The sequence below is a fragment of the Mus pahari genome, chromosome 9, assembly GCF_900095145.1.
Source record: "Mus pahari chromosome 9, PAHARI_EIJ_v1.1, whole genome shotgun sequence".
In the NCBI taxonomy this organism is placed as follows: Eukaryota; Metazoa; Chordata; class Mammalia; order Rodentia; family Muridae; genus Mus; species Mus pahari.
The window spans coordinates 34,293,138-34,304,272 of record NC_034598.1 but is presented as its reverse complement, the minus strand read 5'-3'; the positions used below and the strand labels follow the sequence as shown (position 1 = coordinate 34,304,272).

The window sequence follows — 11,135 nt, the reverse complement described above, 5'->3', positions numbered from 1 at the left end:
TCTCTCTCTCTCTCTCTCTCTCTGTGTGTGTGTGTGTGTGTGTGTGTGTTTGTGTGTGCGCGCATGCACTCGCATGCTCGTGCGGGTACACCCGGAGGCCACAGAAGAGCCTCTGGCTCTCACTCCCCAGGCACAGTCCATCTTGGTTTTTGACAGACAGTGTCTCTCAGTAGCCTGAGACTTGCTGATCCAGGCTGACTGTCCACCTGCCCCTGCCCCCCCCGTGATGAAATTACAAGCACGCTCAGCATGTTTTAGAGGTAGGTTTTGGGAATTCGAGTCAGGGCTGTGCCCATTGCCCAGGCCCCACTTTGTCTATTTTCTAGCAATGCTCCAAATGTTTCTAACCATTTTTTTTTTTTTACAAGAGAGAAGCAAAAGCCTGCTGATACCCAAGAAAGCAAAGGAAGGGCTGACTGCTAACTGAGTAATTACCGTTAGTGACAGCTTGCGAATTCTAAGGTTCTTTTGGGCTCCAACATTACATAATTTAGAGTGTAATTTGACTACTTTAAATAAATTATAGATTTATGATTGTCATATTGATTATTTTTTATGGCATATCATTTATCACAGCCAGCCATATATCAGTTAATGGTAAGGATCTGGCCTATAATGGGATCTCCCCAATAAGAACCATGGAATATGATCTGTCTTGGATTGGTCTAGGATATAGCAACTTTTACAGATCAAGCTCTTATAGAATAAATAGCATACAACTACCCCTTAATTGATTAAAGATACCCCTTAACTAACCGTGCATTTTTGTAATGCTTTGAGCTGGGGTTATCAGTACTTGAGAAAGAGTTTATCTAGAGGGTCACCTTTGTAATGTGTAATTTGTTAGTGACTCTGTGTTTAAAATTCCCAGAGGGTCAACAACTGTTACAAATTATTCTTTAGAAACAGAGCAAAGGAGGACATAGCTGCAAGGGATGCTTGCCGCTGAGGTGCAAACTACAAATATCTGAAACTTTAGATAGTGACTCTTTTCAGAACTTTGGTTGGGATTTATCTATTATGTATCCAAACCTATCCACTGTATGTACAACATTTCAGGTACGCTGAGGATCTGAAGGAATCATGTCACATTGTAGCCTTCTATCAAAGATGTCCAGCTGAGTGACAGCTTTCAAACTTTGATGCCTTGTAAGCCATAGGGCCACTGCCTCCATGGTCCTGGACCACCAGGGCTGGGGTCAACTCTACAATCTCAGTTAGTTTCAAAGTCTATATCCTGACTATCTCTAAACACTCGTTTATCATCTATGCAGATGAAAACTTATGCTTGGTACATGGGATTCAAAATAGTCTCACAGAAAAGAAAACATTGGACATGCACAAAGATCATTATTTATTCTTCACCTTTTCCATATTGGAATGCTTAACATCTTTTTCTTTCTTTCTTTCTTTCTTTCTTTCTTTCTTTCTTTCTTTCTTTCTTTCTTTCTTTCTTTCTTTCTTTCTTTTTTGGCTTTTCGAGACAGGGTTTCTCTGTGTAGCCCTGGCTGTCCTGGAACTTACTTTGTAGACCAGGCTGGCCTTGAACTCAGAAATCCACTGGCCTCTGCCTCCCAAGTGCTGGGATTAAAGGTGTGAGCCACCACTCCCCGGCAATGCTTAATATCTTGCCTCTTAAATCTGCTCAGAAACTTCACCCCGCCCCCATGATATATATTTAATCTTTTACTGATCCGTGCTAGGAAGTACCTATTTACATAAAAGAGTGGAACATCTTCTCTAGGAACAGCTGCATTGCTGAGTGTTACTGGGTTATCTGTAGTTACTGAGTTAAACAAGTCATTCAACTTTTCTTGGCCTCTGTCTTCCTGTCAAAGATGAATTTTTCAAACAGGAGTTTATGTTTTAGATTAAGACAAATATTTTAAAAACAAAAAAAACCCCAAAAGTTGTTGCACATCATAGTTGTTGCATGTGTGTGTGTGTGCGCGCGCGCGCGTGTGTGTATGACATATTTGTCCATTTATTTGACATACATATATGTAGAATAAAAACATAAATGGATAGAACCAAATCTTGATGCATGCTCACAAATATCCACTAATAGTCTATGAAATCTCCTGAAGGCTAAGATGAAGATGAGTCAAATCTCCATTACCAACCCCCAGATGCCCAGCAGGACCCTCAACTGTCTACCACCATTTTGGTTTTCTCCACAGGAAGGAGAGAGGGGGCACACAAGGTTCATTTTACGATCATTTTCCTTGAATCAAAAATAAAGTGATTTCAACAAACAATGGATTCAAACCATATAAAACAGCAAAGCCCAATTCTTTCGAGACAATACGACTAAAGAAACCTGCTCTAGAACGCATTTTGGCATCAGAGGATACGACACTCAGCTGTGCTCGTGGGCATGGCAGAGCTACTGACCTGACTCCCGAGAAGTGAAGAACAGGAGTTCCTGTGCACAGCTGACTTTACCTAGAGAATAGAAAGAAATACTGTCACAATCCCTCTGCCTGCCAGGGGCCCACAGGAACTCTTTTTTTTTTTTTTTTAACAACAACAACAAAAAAAAAACACATTGTATCTTTCTCCATACCCGAGGATGGGCAGAGTCTGACTGACTTTGGTTTATGCTATGTGTACACTGGTATTTCTTTGGGTCAAGTACCTCCTGAAATAGCTATGTTAGCATTTTATAGCATTCAAAGAAGTATATTTCTGAGCATTTGGAGATGATACGGAAAAAGCTCTTAGCCACAAATGGATGGTAGGCACAGTGAAAACTCACTGGCTTTCTCAAACAGACAAGGAAGTGGGAGATTTTCTTCAAAATGTCATTTTAAAACACCATCTTAACCCCAACACAATAAATTCTGGTTTCTTCTTCTATTATTATTATTATTTTTTTTTTTGTAGAAGTAATAAGTCAGTAACATCAACCAGGCTACTTGTGTGCATCCTTGTGAGCACACATAACCCTGTACCTTGGGATGCCCATGACCTTCACAACTTTGGAACATAAAGACTGTTGATAGTGATGGTCCAAAGCTCCCCACCATGGGATGGAATGGATCAAACCCATACCCCCATTGACATTCAAAGATGATCCAGGAGTCTCATTGGGAATCTTGTTTAATAGAATAATTGACTGCTTGCTTCCCCTATGGGGACAACACTCAGATGTTACTGACAGTCCAAAAGATTGAGTTTATCTTATGGGAATCACTGGTTCTCATAGGCATCTCAAAGATCACAGAAGATGAAATAACACACCGAGTCTCAAAAGAGTGTTTAAAAGTGAACTTATGAGCCTGTTGGTGGCTTATTAGCTGCCCTTGGCCAAGCTGAATGCCCCTGGAAGCGTGGTATGATGTGGAGTCTCCTGTATGTTTTTATGGCAGGTAGCGTAGCCCACAGGGCAGAGAACCTCAGGCTGAAACCCCAGGCTGAGTATTCAGTAGTTTCCCCCAAAGCACGGACCAGGGAGGTTCAAAGTCAGGATGTCTACCCTGCTTGTTACTATTTAGAGTTTCCCAGCTTTCTCTGACTTATCAAGCTTAATGCACACCTCCACCCCCAATGCCCCAGCATATGTGTACAGACAGTCCCAAAGGCGCAGCTCCTGTGCTGACGTGCAAAGCCAACTCAGAACCCTGTGCTTGGCTCTCCCTTCTAACTTTTCTGGCTTGTCTGAGTCTAAATATTGACTTTGCTCCTCCGTTGAGTAGTTTGATATGGGATGGAAACCCTACGGCCAACAGTGGGCTCAAATGTTATATATATATTTTTTACACAGTCTTGCCTGCCTTCCGCTTTTTTTTTTGGGGGGGGGTGAGTGTGGATCTCTTCTGCATCTCTCTCCCAACCCCTGGCTCTGAACCTAGCAACCTGAAGCTGAACTCTTAAGTTCAGGTGTGTGCAAGCCCCTCACAAGGCAGCGTGTACTGTTGGCACAGCAACTCACAACAGACTCCCTAGACACAGGGCTAGGGGGAGGGGAAGGAGAGGGGCGTCTTCGTGTACCCAAAGACACTGCTTGGGGCAGGGCAAGCACCCAAGGACTCAGAGCACCCCGCTTCTCGCGTCCCGAATTCCCCACCAGAGTCCTTCGAGGAAAAGGCGCCTTTCCTCGGGGGCGCGGCAGCACCCCGCCCTGGTGCAACCGGACTGCTAAGGTGCCTGTTGTACGTGTTGTCTGCCGCTACAAGTTAGGGGTGCGGCCGGGGCGGGTGCTCCTCCACATCTTTTCAGCTCACTCCTCTGGGACGGGACTTTCCCCCTCATCCCTTCAGCTCACTCCCGCAAACGTCGCTGGGGTAGGGTGGGCACATGGGCCGGGGTCCCCACCTGCCACCCCCGGAGCGATCGGGAGCTGGTGAGGGTGCTCCGCTGCTCACTAGGGCTCTCTGCACGACACAGCCACCTACCCTGCAGCCGAGCGAGACCCGGCTCCCTCCGCCGCTCAGCAGCGGCCCCCGCCGCGCGCGCTCGCGGGGACGCCGGGACCCTGCGCACCGCGCGCCACCCGCCCGGCGTGGCACAAAGGCAGCATGGCCCAGCCGCGCCCGGCCGCGTCTGCGTCCCGGCGCAGGCCACGGGACTCGTCCCCAGGTCGCTGTCGCCGCCAGCCCTGCCCTCCTCCCGCCCCCTTCCCCGGCCAGGCGGGGCACCGGGCGGAACCCTGCGCCCCGGCACGGAGCAAGCAAAGCGGTGGCGGCCTCCGATCGCTCCCTCTCTCCACCGTGACGTGAGCAGCCTTGGCGGCTATTTATAACCACACGATTGGATTTCATTCATGAAACCAGGGCCTGGTGTGTCTGAGCTGTGGGACGCGAGGTGGCGAAGGTGCTGCGGCTGCACGCACACCGGAGGGGCCTGGGCTCCAGGGAGCTTGGTCGGGATCAGCGTGCGTCCCGCAACCCGGGGGACCCGGCCTTGGGCCAAGCGGAGATGAGAGCAGAGCAGGGTGTGTGCGAGCTGTCCCCGCGCCCCCTCCCCGCAGCATCCCACCCACTCCCGAACATCCGCTGGCCCTCAGTCCTGGGCTCAGGAAAAGTAAGTTGGGCCACTAACCGGCTGGGCAGCATAGCTTTCTTCCCCCTAGGAACTGACCGGCCGCGGACTCCGAGGGAGGACATTGGCTTTTGTTTCAAAACCGAGCCCAGCTGCTGACTAAGCGCTGCGCTGGCCCAGCCTCCTCCCCTGGGCGCTGCACGTGCGGGCTGGCTCTCCCCCTCCTGGTCACCTTCCCCTGCACCGGGCTCGAGGGGTCCCGGTAGGGGGCGGGGAGAGGGGACGCCCTGTTTTTCCCCCACCCCATCCTCCCCACCCCCACCTCCCACCCCGAAATCAGCTGTTTTAGAGAGGCTGGGGGGAGGGGGGAGCTGAAACTGATTTCGGCCTCTTCTGGGTCCGTAGGAAATCTTGGAAGGGAAAACCAGCTAGTTCTTCTTTAGGGGACATTGTAGACTTTCAAGCCGATTGTGAGTTCTGGGGGGCAGAGTTCTGGCTACTTTTTATAGAAACGCAGAAGAACTGCTTGGGTGCCTAGGGGTGTCTGGCATCATGCGATGCTCTAAGGAGGTGACAGGGGATGCAACTAACTTGGCTCCTGTCCGCAGGGAACTTTCAGTCTGCCTTCTCAACTGCCTGTTAGACTCAACTGTGTAATCCGCTCACTCTAGTCCTGCAACGGGACAGCTGGTGGATTAGGGTGTGAATGCCTTCAACTAGGGATGTGTGACTTTTATAAAGCCCTTCTAAAGGCTGAGCACCGAGCACACACACACACAAAAATGGCCACGCTACATCCTTGGCCTCCATCAGTTCTTAGGTGAGGCCTTGCCAGGATCTCAAAAGGGTGGGAAAGATAGCCATCCATATTTTACTGTGAAGATGGTTACTTTGGGTTATCCTTCAAGCCTCCCTTAAAGAAAGACTAGCAAACAAAACCCTCTCTCACACAGTACCGCCTCCGCCCCTCCTTTTCAGGAAACCACATTTGGTTTTCTTAGATGGACTTCTCATCCTCCCTAGGATCCTTCGTTTCCAGTCCCTTTGGTAATTTCCTGCCCCTCCCTTAGGTCCTCTCATAGCTGGTCTCCAACTGGCTATGTTGCCAAGGCTGGCCTTGAACTCCTACAGCCTCGGGCCTTGCAGGTTTGTACCACCACCAGGCTAAACAAATGAAATGTTTTTAATAAGAAAAGGTCGTGTGGGCAACCTGCGTGATTTAAGCAATCCTTAATGTACTGTTGGAAATGGGGTCATCAAGGCCATAACCTTTTGATGCTAGCAAGAGAAGGAAGTACTAAGTCAAATTCCCATGTCTGAGGAGTTTAAGGTGGATCTGTGACTGTATATGGTCATTTGCTTGGCAAGGGGTAGACTTCCCTCTGCTTTAAAAGGACGCCATGTTGAAAGACTCAATCAATGGATACTCTCTTCAGGAATATATTAGGGAAAGTTAATTAACCCTGTGGTTGCTAGCTTGCTACTTCTCTGCAAGTCACTTCTTTTCAAGCTACCTTGGGCACTGAGGAATAGAACAGTAACTAAGAAATGGGAACTTAGAAACTAAGAAATATGTATTGTGGCCCCAAGTACAGTGGGGAATGGCTTTCCTCTCTTCTTTCTTTCTTTCTTTCTTTCTTTCTTTCTTTCTTTCTTTCTTTCTTTCTTTCTCTTTCTTTCTTTCTTTCTTTCTTTCTTTCTTTCTTTCTTTCTTTCTTTCTTTCTTTCTTCCTTCCTTCCTTCCTTCCTTCCTTTCTTCCTCCCCTTTTCTTTCTTTCTTTCTTTCTTTTTCTTTCTTTCTTTCTTTCTTTCTTTCTTTCTTTCTTTCTTTCTTCCTTCCTTCCTTCCTTCCTTCCTTTCTTCCTTCCTTCCTTTCTTTCTTTCTTTCTTTCTTTCTTTCTTTCTTTCTTTCTTTCTTTCTTTCTTTCTTTCTTTTTTGTTTTTTCGAGACAGGGTTTCTCTGGGTAGTCCTGGCTGTCCTGGAACTCACTCTGTAGACTAGGCTGGCCTCGAACTCAGAAATCGGCCTGCCTCTGCCTCCCAAGTGCTGGGATTAAAGGCATGCGCCACCATGCCCGGCTTTCTTTTTTTCTTAAGATTATTACACTACCATAACTGACAAGGCAGGCCATCAGAACCATTTTACAGATGGGGTAACTGAGGCAAGGGCAATTTGCATTTTTCAGTATTGTTAGTGGTTGACTTTTGTGCCCAAGGGTCATCCAGGGCAGGTTTTATTTTATCACTAACCTTTGTTGTAACATCTGGTCCCCTTCGGGGGGGGGGGGTGTCTTTCACTTCCTCAGTCACACAATCAAAAGATGAACCTGCTATAACCTGCGCAGAATGCCAGGTATAATGGCATGTCCCTGTGGTTCCCCCACAATGCCAGAGGTAGAGACAGCAGGATGCCTTGGGGCTCACTGGTTCCAAAGCCTAGCGGACTCAGTGGGCCCTAGTTCCAGTGAGAGACCTTGCCTCAAAAGAGGGGGGAGGGGACAGCTTCTACACAACAACCCCAAGGTTGACCTCTGAACTCCACAAGTACGTGCACAGGTGCATGCCACCCTTTACCACCTCCTCCCCCCACATGGCAGCATATGCACACACCTGCACATATGTACAAAAAAATAAAAAGGTCACATGACAATGATTTTCTAAAGCACCAGCGTGGTCATAAGAGTACAAAGACACCTAGCACTGTGCATACTCTTGGGGTCCTGACCCTCTCCTGAGCCCCCCAAGGACCATCCTTATAGAGTGGGTAAGGAGAGCCAACTAGCCATTTTGCTACCATTTTTGCCCTCATGGCATACCTAAACTTGATGGGGAACTGATAAGGAGAACTTCTAGGAAAATAAATTGCTACTAATGGAGATTTCAGAGACAGCAGAAGAAAAAAATTACTGGAAATTTGTACCAAGCAAGGGCAGAGATGGCAAGAAGACGCTGCCATTCACATCTGGGGCCCGTGGTGCCCCAAACTTCACCCACGTGACCTCTGATTCATGAAGGTGGGAGGAGTGGGCATGCAGCATGCACTGTGACTGCCGACAGGAAAGGGGGGATCGAAGCAAAGTGGATGGCGCAGCTTCACGCAAGAGCTCGGCTGTGCTCCAGCCCACCACAGAACCAGCCTTCCTGCTTGCTAACACAATCTGTGCCATTCACCTGAGATATACAAGGTCTGGAGGCCTCACTGGAAATTAGCCAACGTTTTCCTCTCTAAACACGAATTTTCTTGCACAATGGCGATGTTAAACTTGTTACGGTAGGTATTTTAACCAATGATTTTTGCCCTCCTCACACACACACACACAAAGCCAAAATAAATAAATAAAATAGAATAAAAACACCCCCTCCACTGCCACCAAATCAAAACAACACCAACAACCCGAACCATCCCAGACTGGCCATCTCACACGTGCGTGCTCATCCACATACATACACAATAATTATAACTTCAAGTTTTACATACCACAGTTTATGTATCAAAGTGCTCTTTAATTACCAATAAACTCACTCACTACTGAGTCCTTGGCATTTGTAATTCCCCTGAAGCCATGAAATACCCCGCTCCCATTTCTAGGCTTTTATCCTGATGAGACCTATTATTGGAAATATCAATGTGTAAATTTTCAGATCGAATTTTTCTCTGCACACACTGCCTTTAAGATCTGTCCACAGAACCATCTGTAGCACTAGGTCATTTCTTTTCATTGCTAAGTGTCCATTATATGGACATAGCAGGGTGTGTTCATTCACCCATGGAATGCCATTCAAGTATTGTCAATATTTTGCTACAGTGGAAAAACATTCCTGTAAACATTAGTACACAAATGTACTAATGAGTACATTTTTTTTTCTTTTGAGAATGTTTTTTCCTTTGAGACGAATGCTCAAGAATGCCAAGTCCCGAATCAAATGCTAACTAAGCTGCTGGACTGTTTGGCTTCAGAGTGACTGCACATTTCACATCCCCACCAATGATATTTAGCATTCTCACTTTTTTTTTCTTCTTTTGGTTTGTTATTTACAAAATTACTATTCAACACTAATGAAGAGAACTATCTCACTGTGGCTTCGATTTACATTTCCCTAATGACCAATCCTGTCAAAATATCTCTTCCTAGGCTAACTGACCACCCTTAACTACTTATTGCTAAAAGAGATGTTCTTGGTTTTGGCTATTTTATAGATGGGTTTTCTTGCTATTGCATATTCTTAATTTTTGTCTTTTAAATATTTATTTTTTTCCCTTTAAAAAATTAGATATTTTCTTTATTTACATTTCAAATGTTATCCCCGTTCCTGTTTTCCCCTCCAAAACCCCCCTATCCCATCCCACCTCATATGTGTACTTATGTGCGGCTGCCTAGGTGTATGTGCACACAAGTGCAGGTGCTTGCAGAAGCCACAAGAGGGAGTCAGAGGCCAGTAGCTGGAGTTTGAAGGTGGTTGGGAGAAGCCAATGTGGGTTCTGGGATCTGATCTCTGGTCCTCTGCAAGAGGTGCAAGACTTACAGCTGCTCAGTCAATTCTCTAGCCCTTTATTGTTGAATTAAATAAAAAAAAAATTCTGGGGTCATAATCTTCAAATTGCAAATTAAATATGCAGTACCCCCAGGGAAACTCTATCATCAACGTAATTACGAGTGCTCAGTGCTTCCATTGCCTGAAGCTTTTTTTCAGTATATCCGTGGGTATGGGAAGTTACTCACATAAAATTCCCACGGAGAGAGTTTTCTCAGTCATGTGGTGTTAAGTCCTCTTTGGAGCGGTCTGTAACCGACAGCCGGAGGAGCCAACGCCCCTCCCTCCTGCGCAGGCGCAAAAGTCCTCCCCCAGTGATTGATGCAACAGCTGTGGGCCAGTGGCTTGGACCATTGTGGTGTAGCAGAGACAGCTGCCACTTCCCACCCGTTGGTCTGGCATGCCAGATCTAATGCTAGGTTGGTGAATGGATAATGAATGTCAGGTGCTAGGGAGCCATTTCCGTCATAGGGAGTGAAGGCACAGGAGAAAATAAGCTGGCGGATGGGCCTGCTTTAAAGAACAGCTGCATTTGGTCAAAAGGTTTATTGAAAAGCAGCTGTTGAGGGAGATCGCTGGAGTGACACAGCCGCTGTTGCAATGGCCAAGGACTTTGTGGCACTTAAGGGATGTTGTGGCCGGTGGCACATGGAGATGCTGCCTCCACCGACTGACTGGCTCCAAAGAACTGTTCCGGGCTCCAAAGCTGGGATAGGGCAGGACACGGGGTTTAATCAGCCTTCACAAGCAGCTTTGTCTAAGCCACCCTGAATGCCAACCTTTCAGGAGCCATAGGGTTGATCTGAACTGCTCTGTTCAGAGGCCTTCTCTCTGGATAGTGACAAGGGACAGAGACATGTGTCTGTGTGCTTCCATAATGCCGTGTGTTGATGGCCAAAAGAGAAAACGACCTCTTGGGACCCTGTTTCTGCAGATACTCCAACGAGGGAGCAACATTTTTACAAGTTGTTCTAGCTAGACCAGCAGGGACAGGTATTTCCTATCTTGGGGGCTGTTTCCCCAACTTTTGTATGGTTGATAATGTCTGCCATATGAAATAATCCTTTCTGTCTTTAGCACCATTGTGAGGTTTTGTATGGGGCTGCATTCACTTGGGTAAGAATAAAAGCCCTTGATTCTGAGCGACCCAATTGTGTGGGGGTGGGCTCTTGTAAAATTAATTTAGTGCAAGTGGTCTTCAAGCCACCTCAGCGGCACCGAGGTCTCCAACTGTCCCTGGTTTCTGCAGCAGGCTCTGGAGGACGCCAGAGATGTGCTGCCTTGTCCGGGAGTCACCCTGTTTCCCTAAAAGCTGCAGGTGGACAGCGTCGCCATCACATCACCATCCCATCCTAAGGTACTTAGGTGGACAAGCTCATATCTTAAAGAATAATATATAAAGATATTACATTAAATATATAGATGAAGGCTAGTGAGTCTGACCATGGGATTTGGGTGGTTACCCACTCAAAGGTTTATGTATTGGAGATTTTTGTTCTTATTTACTTATTTATCTTGTTTTTCCTACATTTTTTCAATTAATTAATTTATTTTCTTAATTTTCTTATTATTTAAATGCACTTTATACATTAAACATACTAATAATATTGAAGATTTTG

General features: G+C 46.6%; 1 protein-coding gene across 6 annotated transcripts in view; it reads right to left on the bottom strand.

Moving 5' to 3' along the window:
• The window catches only part of Rhobtb1 (Rho related BTB domain containing 1), a 132,584-nt gene that overhangs the window by 70,009 nt on the left and 51,440 nt on the right, over positions 1-11,135 (bottom strand). For 3 of the 6 annotated variants that reach the window (XM_029542623.1, XM_029542624.1, XM_029542625.1), the window contains one exon: positions 2,395-2,445. The exons of 1 other annotated variant lie outside the window; for it this stretch is intronic. The gene's annotated coding sequence lies outside the window, so the exon portion shown is untranslated. Of the gene's footprint in view, positions 1-2,394; positions 2,446-4,397; positions 4,575-5,043; positions 5,117-11,135 lie in introns of those variants that run through there. 2 more of the 6 variants (XM_021204564.2, XM_021204562.2) reach the window with 2 other exon arrangements.